The sequence below is a fragment of the Schistocerca gregaria genome, chromosome 2, assembly GCF_023897955.1.
Source record: "Schistocerca gregaria isolate iqSchGreg1 chromosome 2, iqSchGreg1.2, whole genome shotgun sequence".
Taxonomy (NCBI): domain Eukaryota; kingdom Metazoa; phylum Arthropoda; class Insecta; order Orthoptera; family Acrididae; genus Schistocerca; species Schistocerca gregaria.
Window position 1 is genome coordinate 948,700,355 of NC_064921.1, and position 21,775 is coordinate 948,722,129.

Below are 21,775 nucleotides of genomic sequence, written 5' to 3' on the forward strand. Positions count from 1 at the left end.
TAAATTCTCGCAATATTCTTTTACAGGCTCATCCATATTGCAAATTCGGAAAGAATATTGTAAATCGCATAATCACTAATAATCAGTTATTTATAATATCACTAAAAAAACTTCGGCTCCAGACTGAACGGTCACTGTTTATACAGCAATCATCATAAACAGATAATCCAAAAATGTATCTGATGCTTAAATTGTGTATTCCGCAGCCTCCTCCAGCAGCAATGACACTGGTAAAGTGTTGTCTCAGCGCTTGAGAGGCTCCACTCATAATGATGCCTCAGCCGAAGTGTAGGCTTGGCCAAAGTTGAGGTCTCACTCACAGCGATGCCTCTGTAGTGGAACGTACTCAGCTGAGTAGAGGTCTCACCAGTAGTGATGCCTCGGTGCAGATGGGAGCTTGGCTGTAGTTAGAATTGTGACCGAATTCTGCTCATGTCTCCAAACTCTTGTCACTTGGAACAGCAAAGCACCCATAGTGCCAACTCCACAATAACATACTCTGGACAACACTTGAGACCCTGTATTAGAAAACTATGCTCTTAACAAGTTTTCGGCTATCTCATTTATTGTCAAAACAGACTATTAGACTGACTGATACTAATGGTGGTGGTGGTGGTTAGTGTTTAACGTCCCGTCGACAACGAGGTCATTAGAGACGGAGCGCAAGCTCGGGTTAGGGAAGGATTGGGAAGGAAATCGGCCGTGCCCTTTCAAAGGAACCATCCCGGCATTTGCCTGAAACGATTTAGGGAAATCACGGAAAACCTAAATCAGGATGGCCGGAGACGGGATTGAACCGTCGTCCTCCCGAATGCGAGTCCAGTGTGCTAACCACTGCGGATACTAATGGATTATTGCAATTAACACTCAGCTAATCCTACTGATTCATTGGGCAGGACGGTCTATGAAGTGAACACTTTCGTTAGTGAGAGTTGCCATTTAATGTATGGTGCCAACGTGCCTGTCTATCGACTGAAATTTGTAAGTTCGACTTTCGTTTAATACGATTTAATGTCGTACCGTACTTTGTGTTAATTTTGGTGCAATCGAACAATAATTATACTCCACTCAATTGTAATAAGACGCAGCAGGTACACCAGAAAAAAATAAATACTTTGATAAAAAATGTGCGCAAGGGCATCTGCTATACTTCACAGATTGCTGCACATAGTAAAATAATTTATAGTTCTGTCAAGGAATTAGCTGTGAATTCTCAATCTGTTGTTTCTCGGCATTCTTTTCGTCAGAATTGTATATACAGAATTTGTTACACTTATTAATATTCAATAGCCTGTCACTAAAGAATCATACGTATCCCAGCTACACAAATGGTTTTAAAGTCTCAAAAATGACGTCTACGCGACGAATGATTATTCCAAGTAAAAATTATTGTAACATCTACCAGTTATTAGTAATTCATTGAAAAACCTGCAACAGTTTTTACCACTTCAAAATTCACGTAAAGGCTATTAAGATGAAACTTCTTTATTAGCCCATAGTGAGAGTAATTGAACAAGCTTGGTTTACCACTTTGAAAGTCATTAATATCTGTTGTTAATATACAAAGAACCTGAAGTTACTTTTCTATAAAGTTTATACCTTCTTAAAACCAATGTCTCCTTGTAGTAAATTTATTACTTTTCATAATGTAATATTAAGTAGCTTGAATACTTCGTATAAATGCTCGGCTTCTTGGAATGAAGATTATCTCTTTGTCTTTTGTGTATACCAGCGATGTTAATAGTATATTACGCTACTTCAGTTTATTTATTTCACTAATATCTCTGAACTGAGTAGGTATTATAAAATAGTGAGGTAATTCAATTTATTTGCTTATTCCGAATTAATTATTGTAGAAAATATTTTTCTGATATTCCTCAAGATGTTCGATTTCCTACATGTGAGTCTGTTAGTCGTAATTAAAGAAGTCACCCAAATTTCTTTACATTGTTTCATTCTATGACTAACACACTCGAAAGATATCTCTGTAACTTTAGATACAAATGAGATGTACTGATTTGGGGTTTCCGATTCCTATAAGATATTATTTTTTGTATGTTCTTCATTTGCGTCAATTAAGTTCAGTATTTTACACCTTTTACAAAAGGTAGTGACCATGTGCCAGCAAATCAATTTCTCTGTAAGAGAATGGAAATAACAAAAAAGAAAAACCCTAAGTGTGACCGCCACTTTAAGCTAACCTTAAGATAATTCACAAACAAAGCTAAGCCATTTCAGCCGTTGACAGATCGCGAATCTTACTAAGGAACTCAAAGTGAAAAGCGGTCACTCTTCGCTCCATCAATTAACAAATTATAGCGTAATTATATGCAGTTTCCAAATTTCAAGGAACTTACCAAAGCTAAAGAAGGTCACCACTGTACCACTATACAACGATTTGTGCTGCCTTCCATCATAAAGTTTCCTGATTTACTCAATGCCTAGGACTGTTATACCAAATTCAATAACCACTTCAATACCCTGAGACGTCACCTCACTCGAGTAAGCCCAAAGCGCCAACAACCATTAAAGGAATAGAAAATGAGCACTCAATGTGCTTTGAGTGGGCCAACTTATCCACTAGCCTTACTATAAAGGAAAAAAATCGGATCCTCTGTCTGATCAAATCCACAATACCAATCAAAATTACAGGAATGCAGGAAATTAATGAGAACACCAGGAGCTAAACTTTTTGTATTAATCTGCATATTCGCATCAATGCTTAAAAGATCTTCCTAATTATACCGTCAGCTACCACGCATCAACATTCCCAATTATAAATAAAAGGAACCTGTTCTCTTGGAATCAGAGAATATACGTAGTTAGTCTTACCACTCCTGAACTTAAAGTTCTTGACCAAACTCATCTCTTCAGGATGATCTGCAATTTGAAATGGTCAAGAAAGAACTGACTATTTCTTAATGTTGATTATGTTAGTAACCATACTTTTAGACAAACGTGTGTCGATACTCCAATATTACAATAATCATTTCATTGTACCGGATGGCTCTCGGTCAGTCTTGTAGCGGCCAAATCACAGAGCTAGTTGATGATTTCTGGACTCTGCAGTTACTGTCTCTCACGACCTGCTTTGCTGTGACGGTTTTTTAGAAGCAGCTGTCCTCGTAGTGCATTTCTGTGACAGATTTTAGCATAAATAACTATTCACATACATTTTGAATTAATTTTCTTAGTAATTTCCGGTTATTTACGTAACTTTGCAAACTTATGGAGGCAAAAAGTATGCCAAAACACATTTGAAACATTTTGACACCAACTTGTGTATGTGTTTGCTTGTGTGTGTGTGTGTGAGTGAGTGATTGTGTGTGTGTGTGTGTGTGTGTGCAATTTATTTAATTACTCTAGCTCCTCAAAGCATAGCTCTGTAAACGGACACGTTTTCTTTTTTCTGTGTGTGCCTCTCGCCTACTTAAAGCTTCTGTTTTTCGGTGAGTGGTCTCCTTTAATCCTGAAGTATTTACATTTTACAAGGACTTACCACAACATTTATATTGCGTAGTGGCTCTCTTCCTTCCAAACCTCGTGAAGCGCCTCCTTTGTTACTATCTCTAATCCACATCCTATTTGGCTCGCCTGTATTGTCTGTACACATCTATTCCTACGTTTTCCCACCCGTCCTTGTTGCGCACATGCGTCGCCCGTGCCGACCAACTTGCTCACATGCGAGTTCTGTGACAACCTGTAACACCAGTCACGGCCCTTACGACTGCGCCTCACACTTTTTAAGTATCACCGATCCACTGTGCGACTCTTATGGTATGTTGCAGCAGATAACCACTACATTTAACCTCTGAATCCATCCATTCCTCAGCACACATTCCTCCCATCAGAACTTCACATTTTTCCTTCGTTTGTCCAGCGCGTGACGATAATTTACACGCGATCAAATAGTGTCATGTCAGAAAACGCCCCTATTGCTCCCAGCACAATTTCTTCCGTCCTGTTCACGCAACGAACTCACTCAGTATTATCCAGTTCTCTGTATAACCAGCTATAGCTTTCACTCGCCCATTTCCTATTTCCTATCATCATTGCTAATCATATTGACCCCTGCTCCGTCTTCCTGCACCAGTGCATAAAAGTACCCTTACCTGGCTAAAGCTCAGTCGCACATAATGTTTCTTAAATACTCTCTAAACCATGGAATCTTTCCACCAACAGCTTGACCATAAAATCCCTTTCTCTGGATCCCACCCTTCCTTTCACAACGATCTCAACCTTTCCAGGTTCCATCAGTCCCTATCCCTCATGAAGCTGGTAATGCAAAAACACCTCTCCATGGCAAAGACATCCGAGAACCACGTCTATTTCATTACTGTGCAGTCCTCACAACATACACAACATCTCCAACGTAGAAATCGTTGTACTACAACTCCTGGAGGAGCAATCCAGAAATGACCTCCATAAACTGTCCAACCTGTTGACATTCTACTCCCACACTGGGATACCACTAACAAGTCAACATCCATCCTTCTCACACTGAACCCCCTCATCAACCCCTCATAGCACCCACACTCTGCCTAACTGACCTCTTCAAATTTCTACATCCTCCAAAGCTCCGTCACAACGCCCTACAAAATCCATAACACAATCAAACCCAAAACACTATTTTAACCTCTCCAAATGAAACCTCAGTTCCACAGAAGTTTCAGTCCCATCCAGAGGCCTAATCTTCAGCACTTCTCTCAAATTAAACCACGTTCTGTTTGTTAAAGACCTACTCCTTTTCTCCTAATACCTACAGGGGAAACACTTCTTTGCCACCAATTCCTGCAACCAAAGCAAAACTAACCCCAACATTAAACATTGCCTCCCACAATTCATGCCACCATCCAGCCACGACTCTCCCTCCTCCCACCTAACTCCCCTTATCAGCTTCCAGGAATTCCTTACCTCTAATCTGGCTTCACCATAGTTCTGCAAGTCCCTTCCTAAGAACACTAACCTTGGCAAAAGAAGACAGCCATACACAATCTGAAAACGGATCCAAATCTAATCATCCTCATTGCACAAAGAAGTTTTGCGACGTTTCCTAACGGTTTTCTGCTGAATAGTTGTTCTCTAAACAGCAGTCCATACGAGCAAACCAGTTGCGACTTTACCTGATGTTGCTCACTCTCCAGATAATTTGGCTCTGCATGGCTGTGTTTAAAAGGAATTGTTCAATGTAGTCATAGGGTCGAGTCACGTACATTTGCTTTCATGTCGTACAGCTAACACACTGCAAATAATAACCTGTAGCTGTGATCCTGCAACGAAATAGTCAATGCATTGGCTATAATTGCTAATTAATAAAATACACAGATATATAAAATAAAAGCTAAGGAAATAATTTAATAAAATGGGTTCTATTCCAATGTCTTTAATTGATGTAGATGACACTGAACTATGTTGAATATTGTGTACTGAAGATAGTGAGGCTCAACTAAACAGAAAGTGGTCCTATGCTAATCAAGTATAATACAAACAACAATAAAGTTACGTTGAGAGCATTACAAAATGGTACCAAAATCCCCAAGCTACATAGTCATCAAAGATTCACTAAAACCAATACCATTTCCTGATCACAATACACGAATTATTCGCCAGGTCAAAATAGTTTGGAGTTCAAAATGATGATTCACAAATTAAAACATGTGATGCAAAGAATAGTAACCCATACTCTAATCGAATATCACACTTTACCCCAGGCAGGTCTGCCTTCCTCCAGACCTCAGCCTAAAGTGTCCAGAATGCTCCCCTGAGCACTTCACTCGGAAAGTCTCAGTCACCATATGACTTGCATAGTGTTCTGCTATTACCTGCTTTTCTGTTGTCTGAAGGGCATCCCCATGAAAAAGACATCGTTCTTGACTCAACCTGAGCCCTTCCCAGGCTAAACGAATATAGTGAAACAGAATTTAAATAAAAGAAATGTTATAAACATTTGGTCACACTCAGATCCTTTACAATGGATTACAAATAAAAGTTTGTTCATAAATAAATGAGCCAGTATTCTTGAGAAAATGTGCTCATTTTCAATGATAAAAGATTGTCATTAAATATTGTTTAAAAAATTATTTATGCATACAAGACAGATGCATCTTTTGGTGCTTCTTTTAATTGTGGCTTCAGTTAACACAATCAGTTGACCAGTTATTAAATTATCATTTTTTATGTTAGGAATTGTTATCAGTATTTAAATAAAGTTAGTGGAAAAAAGTAACAGGTATTTATTGAATGAACTTATAAATGTGACAAGATATGGGATACTCACACTGCATTCATTTACCGTTTTATTTTGGAGAATATGATGTTCTAACAAACATTTGCATAATAAAACAGATATAAAAATATCGTAAGTCAATAAATAAATTAGGTACAAATGAGTAGCTTTCAGGGATGATACCTATAGGGCGATGCTGTTATGTCCGATTATTTTTTGAAATAGCATGAAGCGTTTAAAAGAAATTACTCCAGAGGTTCATTGGGAAAACATTTAGTCAATGAGAAATATTCACTTCTGTTGGTTTTAAGCCATTGAAAATATTATTGTGTCACTGGATGTGTACAGTTATCTGAAGCTGCAGGTGTATTCAGATTTGCGTTAATACTTGACTGTGAAGTACTGTTGGATTACAAAGATCTGTAGGAAGACATCTTTCAGTTTTTCTGACACTCCCTCTTTCTAGAGCATAGTCAGGCCTGTTAAGCTATTGACACGCCATCCAAATTCCCTATAACGTGATTTTCCCCATTTCTGGCCTAGCCTTTATACCTGCACCTGGATTTGCCAGCAATAATCTCTGCAGCTGGCAGGCTGCAGCGCTTCGGCAGCCCTTGGGCTCTCTGCCAGCATTCAACTTCACAGACAAATTTACCTCACCATATACTGATTCAGTGTGGCCTAATAACTCGCATACAGAAGTGCAATGTCAGATGTCTCCACTTAATGTAGCACATTAGCTCGCTAACTTGGCACATTAAGCCTCACCAAATTTTAAATACTTAACATAATAAATAAATACAATATATGTAATATTCTTTTTGCATGGCAGAAGAATAGTGTAAGTATCTTTGTGGTAGTGTAAGAAACAGTATATACCCCTTAGAACATGTCATATTATATTATCAGTCTTCGTTTTCTAACTCTAAAACAAATTATAAAAATTATGGCATATTAATTAAATGCCCAAATAAACATGAAACATTAATTTAAAGAAACTTTTGAATCAAGTCGACTTGTATACAGGTTTTAGCGCTGTTGCGCTCGTTTGATGGCCCTTTTTTTTCACCACCATGAACACAGCACGCAGTAAGTGTTCTGACTTTGAAATTTAGGACGTTCGCAGTCCAGCTGCCTCTGCAGAAATTCATGACCCCCTTGGCCACGTACTGCACTGAAACATCTATTATTCCGCAGCCACTGTCAACCTTGGAGGGTCATAGCTGACGAAATGCGATTGCAGTGTAGTTAGCAATAGTCATATGACTTCCCAAAGCCCCATAGATCAGGCACTGAATGCCCTCTCCAGTGGAATCGACACATTCACAAACATTTAATACACTCTGACCATGTTCCCACTAGAATTATTCAAGAAAAACGTACAAAAGTAACTTTCATACACGGTTTTCTTGAATAACTCGAAAACCGTGACCTCCAGGAAAAATGTATACCAGTACAAAATTTAACTAGACTCAATTTCCCACAAATGTCATTTTCATTTTTTCTGTAGAATTAACCGTTTGCACATAGCAAGCGAGAGAATATGAATATCTTGTGTATGCTTACTGAAGGCGCTGCGGTCTGCACAAAACCCATAGGTAGGGAGAGCTGAATACCCTGTATATAAAAGGCAGAATGTGTGTGTGTATGTTTGGGATCTCCTCCCAGATCCCTGATCAACTTCAACCAAATTTGACACAGAAACAGCAGAATTCGTGAGTGTCAGCAGTGTGAGGTTTATAACCTCCCAGCTCGGATAGGAGTGGAGATGGGTAAAAACGCGTTCCTTCGGCCCCCTGGAGTATAGGCTGCCTAACATGACACGTATGTTGTGTGGGAACAGTATCAGCCTGCCAAATCAACTTTATTTGCACAGTAGCCTACATGTGAGGGCCAAGAAAGAACTTTCCAGGCCTCAACATGTAGGCTGCCCTGTATGACAGGCATGTCGTGTGGGCTAGTATCAACCTGCTTTATTGACCTGCTTTGTGTGGCATCCTGTACGTCAAGTCCAAATAAACGATTTTCCATCTCCTGATGTGCAACCTGCCGTGCATGATAGGCATGTTGTGACAGTAGCATCAGTCTGCTTTGTCGAACTGTATTGCAGTGGGTACACGTGCCGATGAACATGGCTGGGGACAGGTCCAGGTGGATAGAGGAGTGAACAGAGAGAGACAGGTCAGGAAATGGACAGAGAATTAGGGAAGGAGGGGAAGATGCATGAGGCAGGAAAGATGTAGACTATGTAGAGTGTGATGGGCAGGTGGAAATTGAAGAGGGGAAGGGAAAGACAGAAAAAGAGAGTGGAGGAGGATATGGTTAGAGGTAGGGAGGGGAAAATATGGTGAGAGAGGGGATGGAAGAAATAGGAGAGGGGGAGAAGCAGATGAAGGGAGGGAGAGAGAGTGCTGAAGAGGGTACAGATGGTAGGATGAGGTGGACACATAGAGGGAGGAAGAGGTGGACACAGAGAGAGGGAGAAGGAGTGTGTTCAATATATGTGCTGAATGCATATGCGAGTGAGGCCATGGGGAAAAGGCCAGTAAAATAATAACAGCATTACAGTTTCGCTATTATTGCTTTTAGAAGGAACTCTTAGAAAGGTGCGAATGTGTATGCGAAGTCCTGAAAAAATGATATATAATACGAAACCACATGTTTCTGAACATAAGGGCTTTATTCAGAAGTTAATCATATCACAATCTTAATCATTTATTGCATATCGACTGTTTTTGATGTTTCTTGTTCTTCATATTGTTAGGAAACTTTAGATTACATGATGCAGTGATAATGTACAGCAGGCATATGAATGATGGGAGTTAATTATATTAAACATATCTTAGTGTGGTGCAGAATAGAGCACTAAACTGCATGGCGAAACTACACCAGTAGCACTCTTTGTCCAGACTTACTTTGCATGCACACGTGGAAGCACCTGCCCAATAGTTTCCCCACTTGATACCAGGTGGTTTCACTCAGCAATTACTGAGTGCGATTCGACCACTCTTATCCGAATGAAGAGTTCTGTCGGTCTCTTATTTGCAGACTAAATTTGTTGAAAACTGTTCCTGCCTCTCCTTAAAGTGCGGTCTTTCTATGCCTAACAGATGTGCATTTCATCTCAGTATTATGCGTTTGTTTACACGTTTTTGGTGACCCATTGCCATTGCTGTACCAGGTGGGGCCATCTATTGGTCTTTGTCTGTGTTGCAGGTATCCAGGACTTGCAATCAGCCTGTTGTCAGACTGTCATGACATTCTCTGGAATTGTCAACCAGTTTTATTCAGTCCCTAATCATGCCTGTTTCCTGATGGGTATAGTACCCTCCTGCTCTGGACAATTCCAAATTAAATCGAAGACAATGTTGCAGGGAAGGTTGGTTAAAGACAGAGGAAGTGTTACGAGATGCAAAGAGAGAAACGATCTAGAGTGTTGCTTAGGATCCTTAGCAGATAGGTTCAACAAAGGGGTAGCTCACTTCAAAATAGAGGACAGAGTGCTGCTACGGGCATGACATGTTTGTTGGGTGTTAATCATCGAACGTGTTGATGAGATCTTTCAGTCTCCAACTTTATCCTATGAATGCGCGAATACTTTGTGACTTCTGTCCACATAAGGAGAGATGGTCAATAAATCTTACAGAATTTGTAAAATGTTTCGGGTAAGGAACATAGTTTTTGCACTTCCTCTCTGCTGCTCGCTATTTCCCGCACTGTGAAACAGTATTTGTGTCCTGTGATGTAGGCAGTGTAATAGGGCTACAATGCGTCCACATGTATTTAGGTCTCGGAGAGTAATGGAGGGGGTTGTTTAGCAATGATAAAGAAATTGGGAGTTTTGTTGCAATGTCATTGGCTGACAGCATAACGAGGTCGACGCGATGAGATGTTTTGTTGACGTGAGAAGTCGTCGATAGCAGTGGTTCTGGGTAAAATGCTTGGAAGTTAAGGAAAGGTCTAGTGAAACTGTGAAATTGATGGAAAATACCTAAAACTGAGGAAAAAATATGGATGAATGAGGGTAGTTACACGTTCGTTTGGGTGTATGAAAATCATTCTAATCCATTCCTCCCTCTGTTGCGGTGGCTCTGAGTAATGGAACAGCACTAAAGTTTCAAACAGCATGGCACAGGTCAGCTCTGGATTCCAACATACACACCATACATTGAACCATGAATCATTCCAGCGATACCCCAAGGACAAAATGTGAATGGGAATATACTAATTTCTACTATCTATTAGATCAGTGTATGATGACACAGCACTTACAGCAAAATCTGGAGACCGATACATTTATTTATGACTTCCCAAGGCCAGAATACAAACAGTCTGTTCTTAATTATGATCGGTTGGAAGACCTACATATTAAATCATTTCGTGGAAGTGGCGAAATTGAGACATCTGATGGGGATGAGATGCCTGGACGGCTGAGGTGATGTTTTCGCAGAAGTTTGCTGGACCCTTTTAAGTTACTCATTCTACATTAAGTGTGTCAGTTCTTCCTGCTCTGGTTTACGCCGACTATTGTGCAAGAACATACGTAACATAAATAAAAGATGCTAGGGCTTTTTAATTGTAATTACGCCCTGTATTTCTCGCCAAATACACTCCTGGAAATGGAAAAAAGAACACATTGACACCGGTGTGTCAGACCCACCATACTTGCTCCAGACACTGCGAGAGGGCTGTACAAGCAATGATAACACGCACGGCACAGCGGACACACCAAGGACCGCGGTGTTGGCAGTCGAATGGCGCTAGCCGCGCAGCATTTGTGCACCGCCGCCGTCAGTGTCAGCCAGTTTGCCGTGGCATACGGAGCTCCATCGCAGTCTTTAACACTGGTAGCATGCCGCGACAGCGTGGACGTGAACCGTATGTGCAGTTGACGGACTTTGAGCGAGGGCGTATAGTGGGCATGCGGGAGGCCAGGTGGACGTACCGCCGAATTGCTCAACACGTGGGGCGTGAGGTCTCCACAGTACATCGATGTTGTCGCCAGTGGTCGGCGGAAGGTGCACGTGCCCGTCGACCTGGGACCGGACCGCAGCGACGCACGGATGCGCGCCAAGACCGTAGGATCCTACGCAGTGCCGTAGTGGACTGCACCGCCACTTCCCAGCAAATTAAGGACACTGTTGCTCCTGGGGTATCGGCGAGGACCATTCGCAACCGTCTCCATGAAGCTGGGCTACGGTCCCGCACACCGTTAGGCCGTCTTCCGCTCACGCCCCAACATCGTGCAGCCCGCCTCCAGTGGTGTCGCGACAGGTGTGAATGGAGGGACGAATGGAGACGTGTCGTCTTCAGCGATGAGAGTCGCTTCTGCCTTGGTGCCAATGATGGCCGTATGCGTGTTTGGCGCCGTGCAGGTGAGCGCCACAATCAGGACTGCATATGACCGAGGCACACAGGGCCAACACCCGGCATCATGGTGTGGTGAGCGATCTCCTACACTGGCCGTACACCTCTGGTTATCGTCGAGGGGACACTGAATAGTGCACAGTACATCCAAACCGTCATCGAACCCATCGTTCTACCATTCCTAGACCGGCAAGGGAACTTGCTGTTCCAACAGGACAATGCACGTCCGCATGTATCCCGTGCCACCCAACGTGCTCTAGAAGGTGTAAGTCAACTACCCTGGCCAGCAAGATCTCCGGATCTGTCCCCCATTGAGCATGTTTGGGACTGGATGAAGCGTCGTCTCACGCGGTCTGCACGTCCAGCACGAACGCTGGTCCACCTGAGGCGCCAGGTGGAAATGGCATGGCAAGCCGTTCCACAGGACTACATCCAGCATCTCTAGGATCGTCTCCATGGGAGAATAGCAGCCTGCATTGCTGCGAAAGGTGGATATACACTGTACTAGTGCCGACATTGTGCATGCTCTGTTGCCTGTGTCTGTGTGCCTGTGGTTCAGTCAGTGTGATCATGTGATGTATCTGACCCCAGGAATGTGTCAATAAAGTTTCCCCTTCCTGGGACAATGAATTCACGGTGTTCTTATTTCAATTTCCAGGAGTGTATATGATAACGACGATACGGCGGGTGAGTTTTGCTACTGGGAAGCTATGGTATGTTATGCGAAAAGACACCCTTCTGGTGTGTGTGTGTGTGTGTGTGTGTGTGTGTGTGTAGAAATTGTAGTATCCTGCCCACTCGTCTAATGTAGGGTGTGTAGGAAGCTGTTTTCTAGGATCGCCAGACAACATTTCAAGCAAATCGTGTTGGTGGAGTTTATTACAGCCAGTTAAATTGACAATACTTAAGTTTGCGTAATCACAAAGATTTGTCGCAAGCAAATGCCGACATGCAAATAATCAATGTCCTTTGGTATACAATATTTGAATGCAAGTAAAACAATTCAGTTCATAAGTCACTGCTGTAGCGTTTGTATCACGGCTCGTCATCCACTGCGGCCTCGACTAGGCGACGCGGCGCTTTTATTGTCTTCGCTTAGAGGCCGCTGCTGTCTTCGTGCCGTCCTAGTCAGCGTGCTATTGGCTGACGTCGTTCCGCCGGCACATTCCTCCACCCCCCACCCCCCCCCCCACCCCCCACCACCCAAAAAAACAAAAAACAAAACGACAACGGCAGGGGAGGCAGGAGGGTAGACGCTTCGCTGGACCGGACACTGTGGCTGCAAGGGATGTCAAGCCTCCAGTTGTACCCCACCATCTGGGGTACGATCTGGAAGAAACGCCCCCTGGAAAACGACCAGAAGAGTACGTGTCCACCTCCTGAGGCGAATATCCTGATGTAGAAGGCGTCGGCTGCTGCGGTGTCGGCAGGTCCAGCTCCATCGGCAGGATGAGAGGAGGCGGAGGAGGCGAAGGCTACGTCGCCATGGGGTCGTCCCGCGGTGTCGTGCTGACACCCTCTGGCGTCTGCTGTGGACGCGGTGTCCTCGGGATCCGTCAATCTGTGGGAAGACACACAGAAGGATCACTCTGAGCATGACAGTGGAAGTTGATTGTGATGTTGGCGCTGCATTCCGCCTGGACCTGCAATGAGATATCTGCAAGCGCTAAGTAGACGGATGGTCTCGTTCACCTTCTGCTCCGCTAAAAACCCTGTAAAACACAATATCATGCGGCCCGAAGCGATGCTCGCACACTTCCTTCAGCACCGGACGTTGAGGAGGGTGCAGCAGGTGGAGTACTGTCCGATGACGGCGGTCGTGAAGTATTTCCGCCGGTGATGGTTCATCTCGTGGGTGCCAACGATAAGAGGCGAGAAACAGTTGCAGTGCTTGATTCTTGGTGTGTTCTGAACTAAGTATGGCAATCTGCTGCTTGAAGGTTGTGACTAAACGTTCCGCTTCGCCATTTAACTGTGGATGGATCAGTGCACCAGTTAGATGCTGTATGACATTGCGTTTACAGAATGTATCATATTCATTTGACGTGAACTGAGGGCCATTGTCTGACACTGTGATTTCAGACAAGCCTTCGAGGCAAAAAATAGAGGACAGCACATGAATTTTGCAACATGACGTTGTCGAGTTCATTGGCATGGGAAGAGGAAACTTGCTATACAAGTCAACCACAATCAACCAACGAGTGTTCCCAAAAGGTCCCGCAAAGTCTATATGCGCACATTGCCACAGTGACTGCAACTTAGGCCAAGGACAGAATTTTTGTGGCAGAGTTGCCTAATTTTCTGCACATGCGTGACACTGTGACGTCATCAGTTCTATTTGGGTGTTCATACCTTTCCAAGTACAGTGTCGACGTGCTAACTGTCTTGTACAAACAATCGTCCAGTGTCATTGGTGAAATAACTGCAATATTTCTTTTTTCGAAGCTTTAGCAATCAACACACACAACTGTCCACTGACACCTTTCTGTATGGCATGGCTATGTCAATGTGCAAAGTATCGGCGCACTACAGAGTTCTTTATGCTGTGCAAGGAACGAGGCCAAGATGTGCGAATGTATGTTAGCAAAATGTTTAAATCTGAATCAGCTTCCATGGCCTATGCAATTTTCCTATAGTTCAGCGGAAAATATTGAAATAGTTCAGGATCTTGAGCATCACTGTGACAACAAGGTGCAGCAGAAGAGCCAAAGTCTCTGTCAGGGCCAATAGGAAGATGTGAAAGTGTGTCCATATTACTATGTTGAGCCATTGAATGATACACAATCTTGTACTGATATTGAGACAACAACAAAGCCCATCTTTGCAATTTTTGGACGATCTGTACAGGAACCGGTAGTAGCAGGGAAAGGACGACAGCGCCATTGTTGCCAGATGCATCCAAAATGGCAGCAATGACGTCATCCAAGATGGCGGCCGGTAGACTTGGAAACAGTGCATGACATCATTCAAGATGGCGGGTTGTGGTGGGAAGATAGGTCAATTGGGCTACCTCCACTAACCTAATCGTAGAGGGAGACCAAGAGATGAATACACTAAGCAGATTCAGAAGATATAGGCTGCAGTAGGTACTGGGAGATGAAGAAGCTTGCACATGATAGAGTAGCACGGAGAGCTACATCAAACCAGTCTCAGGACAACAACAACATTGTGTCTCCAATTTGTGAGCTTACATTTTTGCTCTAAGTCCTCTGAATTCTATAATAATCTCTCCTGATAATTCATCTTTCATCAAACCCACTTTCTTTTTATTCATGCAAGGGATTTTATAAATTTTATTATCAGGGTAATTTTAACGACATCATAAATATTTATGGTGGTTACATGATCCATTAGACTGTCTTTTTAACACACAATAGTTCAAATTCCATTAACATATAGTCATAATGAAAATCTATATAAATCGCCTTGGAAAATTTTAAAGGAGTTGTTCCTACAGCTATAGGTTTATCAAAAACAATGTTCTCATTTCATTTGCAACCAAGTTTTCATGAAATACAACACTGCACTTGAAATTTGGTGTTGCAATCAGAGCAGCAGCTTCGACTCTACCTTCAGAAATCATTACTGGCGTCATACCCCTCATTTTTGCACATTTGCCACAGTTTTGCCAAATAAACTGTCATCAGTGAGTTTGAAGAATTATTTCCGAAACCGTTCTTTACATTCATGTGCTTCTCCAGCATTAATGCTGGTACACATTTCTGTCCAGGGAGATTGACAGAATGATAATAGACTAAGGTTACTGTTCAGACAATGCTTTAAATTTCTATAGTGAATAACACAGTGTTTCATGTCGTACAATATAGAATCAGCTTCTTAGGAATTCCTCGCTTGTTGATGCCAGATAGTAGTACAATGTTTTCTAGACATAATGACAGATCAGAGTGAAGCTCGTGCAAATTTTCTGGATACTCAAGATCCATTCCTAAAATGTAGCATATATCTTAGTTACCAGTACGCTCATTACGTGATAACAGTCCACAGACATCCCTACAGAATCAGATAGTAATATAGGTGTACTCTCTACGACAAATAATAAACGATGTACCATGGAGGATTATCTTAATGGGATGGAAATCGGTAGATGTGATGTTCATGCAGAGACAAGCAAATGATTAAAATTTTGGTAGAGTTGTTGGATGGCCTCCTGAGGGATATCATGATTAATCCCATGCAAATGGCGCGTTAAATTGTCAAAATTCCCAGTTGGTTGGAGGGCCCTGCCCATAATGACAATTTTTTTTCAATTGGGGAGAGATTCGGCGACCTTGCTGGCCAAGGTAGAGATTCGCAAACATGAAGACATGGAGTAGAAACTCTCGCTTTGTGTGGGCGAGCATTGTCTTGCTGAACAGTAAGTCCAGGGTGGGTTACCATGCAGGGCAACAAAATGGGGCGTAGAGCATCGTCGACATACCACTGCACTGTAAGGTTGGGGCAAATGACACCCAAAGGGTTCCTGCTATGAAGACAAATGGCATCTGTAACCATCAATTCTGGTTGTTGGGGCGCAAAGTGTGCGACATTCACGTTGATATGCCACTACTCTCATGATTCTCGAGAGCGACTCCAGACATTTCTTCGCTGGTCATCATGGCTCATTTCAAAGCGAGACTCATCACTGAAGTCAATTCTAGTTCACTCAATGAGATTCCAGGTCGAAAATCGCCGACACCACTGTAAACAGGCACCAGCTGCAGGTTGGGTCGATGATAATGATGAATCTGGGGCTCTGAGTGCCTCTGTGACGATTGCTCGGTCCTCACTTTCTGTCAGCTCTCTAGGTCAACCGCTATCTTCTTGACGCTGTGTTTGGCCATGGTTCACCCATTCCTGCCAACATTGCAGAAAATGGCATCGCTAGTACTCAAATATCCAGCGAATCGCCGGTTACTGAACTGCTTTCTTTGAACTCAACTAAATATCCTCTCTTAAGGGTATACGGAATGCCCCATGCTTACTATGTTAAATTAAGCTAAAAGTTAGGAACATTTTCTCATTTGTTATTTGGACAATACTCTTGATTTTTTCATAGAACGCAAAGATATGTTCTGCTTTTATGCTGAATTATTAATTTTGAAAAAAATAATGTATAGTTTTTCAGATATTTTATTTTTTGTAAATGTTAAAAAAGTTATACATTTTAACAAGTATTTTAAAATCTACATCCATTAATACAAAATAATTCCACATATCTTTTAATTCAGATATATAGTAGAAGGTCTTAAGGAACAACTACAGAAAATTTCATCTTTCTACTATAAATAGGCCCTCAGAAAATGTACCTTATACACAAAAAAAACTAAAGTTACGGGAAATTAGCTTCAAAGTTTTTACTTCAGTACAAGCCTGCTCAATAGCTTGTATCATCAGAATCGTCCAACAGCTTCCGCTTGATGGCTCTGCTATGCTGTCTAGCCATCTTTGAATATACTTTTATGGCATTATCTGAATACCTGAGCCGTTCCTTGTCCAAACAAAGCATAGCTGCGGCAGTTCGTAGTCCTACACAGAGCCCCAACTTCTGCAGAAATTTGCACTTTGTTATATTGCCCTGATTGAATGATGAAACAGTATCATAAACGCCAAAGTGAAGTGTGTTTAGGTAGTCTATTCCATATCACATGGTTCACACACTCATTTGGATTTTGAGTCCGGCCATGAAGACATTTCTTTAGTAGACTAATGTGTGTGAGGTCTCGGAATATTGATTTTATTTCATCAATTATGGCAGGTGGCAGGTGATGAGGGTGATTGTATTGTTTTGTAGTTACCTTGCCTCTGTTGTACTTGCACCAACTATCGTCTCCTTTTGGACATAGCCCATGTTGGGAATTGTCATTGTTTGAAGCTGTATGAAAAAACAGAGCCCAGACTACTCTTCTCATTAATTCTGCATCTGCTGTATTCTGTCTTATTGCTAGACAATAGCATTTCTGAATATGATCTATTGTAGCATATGTCAGTCTATTTTGCCCATCTAAAGTTTTTCCATCGCTCAGTTTCTTGCCTTTCGTGCTAGCCTTGAGCCATCAAAGTCTTGATCCCATCCTTTTCTGAACATGGCCAACACACTCCAGTTTGGAAATTTTCACATCGTTACCATAGGGTCTCATTTCCTCAAATTCTTTGAAAGCCTTTGAGTCACCATCTCCAAGATAATTCATGTATCGAACGTTGTACCTATTTACTGAGCGTTGATAAATACTTTTTACATCAGCAACTTCCATACCACCACTTGACCCATAGTAATTTGCCATGCACTCCTCTTCATGTTTAGTTTTCATTTTCTCCTTGCATCTGCAAAGCTTGATAGGTATTGCCACATCAACTACCTTACCAGCATCCACACTTGTAGCTGTTACTACACCATTCAGAGATGTGTGGCCTCTCTTCTGCCAGCTTCCATCAAAAGCTATGGACAAGTCTCTGCTATTATTATTTTCAACAACTGCTTCCTCAACAGCATCTTTCATGTTTTCCTGTGCCAAATCTTCTACAACAGAGCCTATTGCAATTATGTGTTTCTTAAATTTTGAAGGTGGAGGAGGGAGGTTCATCACACCACACAACATGGCACCTGCAGCCCTGCCCTTTAGTATACACCGTAATCCATAAACCAGTCTAATGTTTATATCGTATAGTTTACCTGTATCTGCAGTAACATGTGAGGGATTGAAGAAAGTAACACTGTGTTTGCAATAACTGCACATCAACTCTAATTCACAAGCAAGTCCTACATGTAAGTTTGTTTTCAATGAAACACCACATTCCACATTGTTTGCAGCACACATAGTTCTCCAAAACGTCTGATAATAAAGAGACGTTAATTACCTCATATTTTGTAGTCCCAGCATTTAGTTTCTTGTATTCTTCTTCAATTCCAGCTAGTTTTCTTCTTGAAGCACTTTCCGGTGTAGTGGCAGCAGCATCACTCAATGTAGCACTACCAGTGTTAAGGTTAGTCGCTACTGGGACATCAGATACTGATGAAGATGAATCAGACGAATTTTTAGTACACTTTACTTTCTTGTGCCAATGTACACGCTTTCTAAATACCTTCAGACTAGGTCTTGGCATGTTGAAGGGAAGAAAACTCAGTGACTTCTCCACATACGACTTTCACAACAATGACATAGATGTACTCACAAAGGAAACAATACAAATGCTGCAGAATATATTGTCAACTGTCTAGCAGTGTAGCCAACAGAAATGCTAACTCTCTTGTGCTGATTTATATCTCTGGCAAGGCTGTCTATATCAGGTATATTTCGCGTCTCATATACAAGGTGCAGAACATCGTGTGTCGAAACTATTTTAACAAATTATTTAAAATAGTTCTATTCACGTCATCCAAATATTTTACACATGGTATTAAATGGGAGAGTCTAAATTTTTCGAAAATGCATTTACCCAAAAATCGATTTTTTCATCAAAGAACTCATTCCGTATACCGTTAAACGTTGATATCTGTGCAGAAAGCTCACGTGCCTGTCTACAAGAGACAGTTACTGAGAACTCAGAACGGTATCAACAGATACTTTATGCCCTGGTATCGACACGTCCCAGTGTCAGTTGCATGGTGATATTGCACTGCAGTGTCACTCATTCATCCATCAACCGCCAGAATTTACAATTTTGCATTTTTCGTCTCGAATGAATATAAATTTGTAACTAATTTTCATAACTCCATCGTGGTGTGTCATTTTTTTTCCTCTTGTTAGAGTGTGTTATGGCCATGGTGTAGAGACTGTTAAGACCAAGGAGTTTAAGACTCGTTCTTAAGTTTATCGTAATCAACCATGAACCTATGGTTTTAACTGCATGTCTATATGAACACTGAACAATACCACCTTTCACATCGACTCAGGACAGAATACACAGGTGTTTGCAAACACATCGACCAAAAAACTAGACGTCGATTCTCAAAAGCAAGTCGAGTAATTTCCTAATGTCTTGCGTACATGTAAACTCCACACTTTGCGCAGTTTTTGTAATCTAATTCTGTGATTGTTACTTCACTGGTCAGCAGTCTTTTGAATGCTTCAATAGGCAATTGATATGATACATGAGTTGTCGTGGCAGTCATTGAAACAAAAGCGTTTTTCGTCGTGGCAAGATCTCTTCATGTGATCTCAGTCACCAGCTCTCTCTCCTCCAAATGAAAAATTTCGTTGCTGCGCACTTGCATAGGGAGAAAGTATTATCTTAATAAAATAAATCGGATCACATATCAAAAGATTTAAGTTTTCGTTTTTCCCACACGCTATTCGAAAGTGGAATGGTAAAAAATAGCACAAAATGGATCAATGAACCCTCTGCCAGCCACTTAGTTGTGAATTGCAGAGTAGTCGTGTGGATGTAGATGCAGATGTGAGAGGAAGGCGATTACTGTACAATTACGAAATTCGAGTTTCGTTATTCGCTCACTCACTTTACTCCTTTCATCTAGTAAGAGTATCAGCTTATGCTCGAGTTTTGAAGCAACACATTCTTCAGTTTCTGCATCGATAGATTTTGCAGATAGATAGATTTCTGTACGTTTACAACCTCTAAGGCTGAGAGATTCCTTTATTATTTGGAAAAGTAAGTGAATTGTCTTGGCTGACTGTGGAGTGCTTTGCTCACAGTGTGTCGTAATGAGTGACTTGAAGTTCTATATACATCTGTGCGCAAAGAATAATTCTCTACAGAGTTGAAGAGAAGCCTTGTGCCTTCCTAGAATAGAAGGAAATGTTTGTTCCGTAGAAATAGTGCCGCTTTCCCCCATTCCTGCCGATGGAAAATAAACACGACTAAGAGCGGGTCACGCGCTTTTTGGCGCCAGTTTGACACTACATATTGCTAGAAACAGCTCCCACAAGCTGAAGGAGTGTATTCCCTTGTGTTGGTAGAAAGAAATCTATATCGGTATGAACTAGTGTTAAGTCACCGATCGGCCAGAGTAGCCGAGCGGTTCTAGGCGTTACAGTCTGAACCGCGTGATCGCTACGGCCACAGGTTCGAATCCTGCCTCGGGCACGGATGTGTGTGATGTCCTTAGTTTAGTTAGGTTTAAGTAGTTCTAAGTTCTAGCGAACTGATGACCTCAGCTGTTAAGTCCCGTAGTGCTCAGAGCCATTGCTTTTAAGTCAGCGGTTTGCAAGATCTGGATGATTGGAGATGCTGTCTGCCATATCAGTGCATCGTGTGACATCGTGTGCATTGGAGTGAGTCCAGGTGAGGCTACCTTCAGTTGCAGATCCACTAATGGTGGAAATATTGAGTCTCTGGCAGACGACCGTTCTCGCTTCAGTGCTTCTCTCTCCTCAGCGTAGCTACATACATATGGGTCTTGCCTCATGGGTGCCCCCCCCCCCCCCCGTCCTAATTGTTCAAGTACATAAGGAAAAAAGTTCCCTACACACATGCTAACCATATCAGTGCAATGGCTAAGTATGCAGCACGAGACCTCCTCATATCACACACATGCACACACAGCAAAACACATACACACACACACACACACACACACACACACACACACACACACACACACAGCAGTAACACCTTAATTGTACGGAAAACTGGTGGTGGTGGGGGGGGGGACTCGGGTTTCTTGGACATTAAAGATGATTATAGCACAAGAGAACTTCCCATCATTTAACTTAAAAAAAGTGGGCTATTTCAATTTTACCCCTGTCACAAGTCCATCATAACTGATTTTTTTTAAATTCTCAGCTAGCACATGTGGGCTATTGGACTTTCCCTTCATTTCAAACTTCAGGCAAGTTGAATAGTTCCATAATCTAGGAATTTTTGAATTGGCCACCATTCTAAACTTAGAACAAGTGGCCTAGTTTCGCCATCTTAAATTGTGACATCAGAGCGATTGGGGGGGGGGGGGGGTGGAGGGGAGGAGTATGAGGAGGTAAATCTGTCAACACTGAATGACATCAGAGAAGAAATTAGGTTATTGCAAATTTCACGGCAATGCGGACAGTCCTTGTACTCCCACTTGCACTGGAACGTTTCATTGAGAAAGTGCGCGGCAGCTATATGGAAGTAAATAAAATAATTTCTTATGCCAAAAAAGCGTTTCTCAAAGCGACACATCCTATTTCACTCTATAGCGAACTGCTGTCAAGCCTAATATTGACAACTGCGCCAATCCTGATGAGG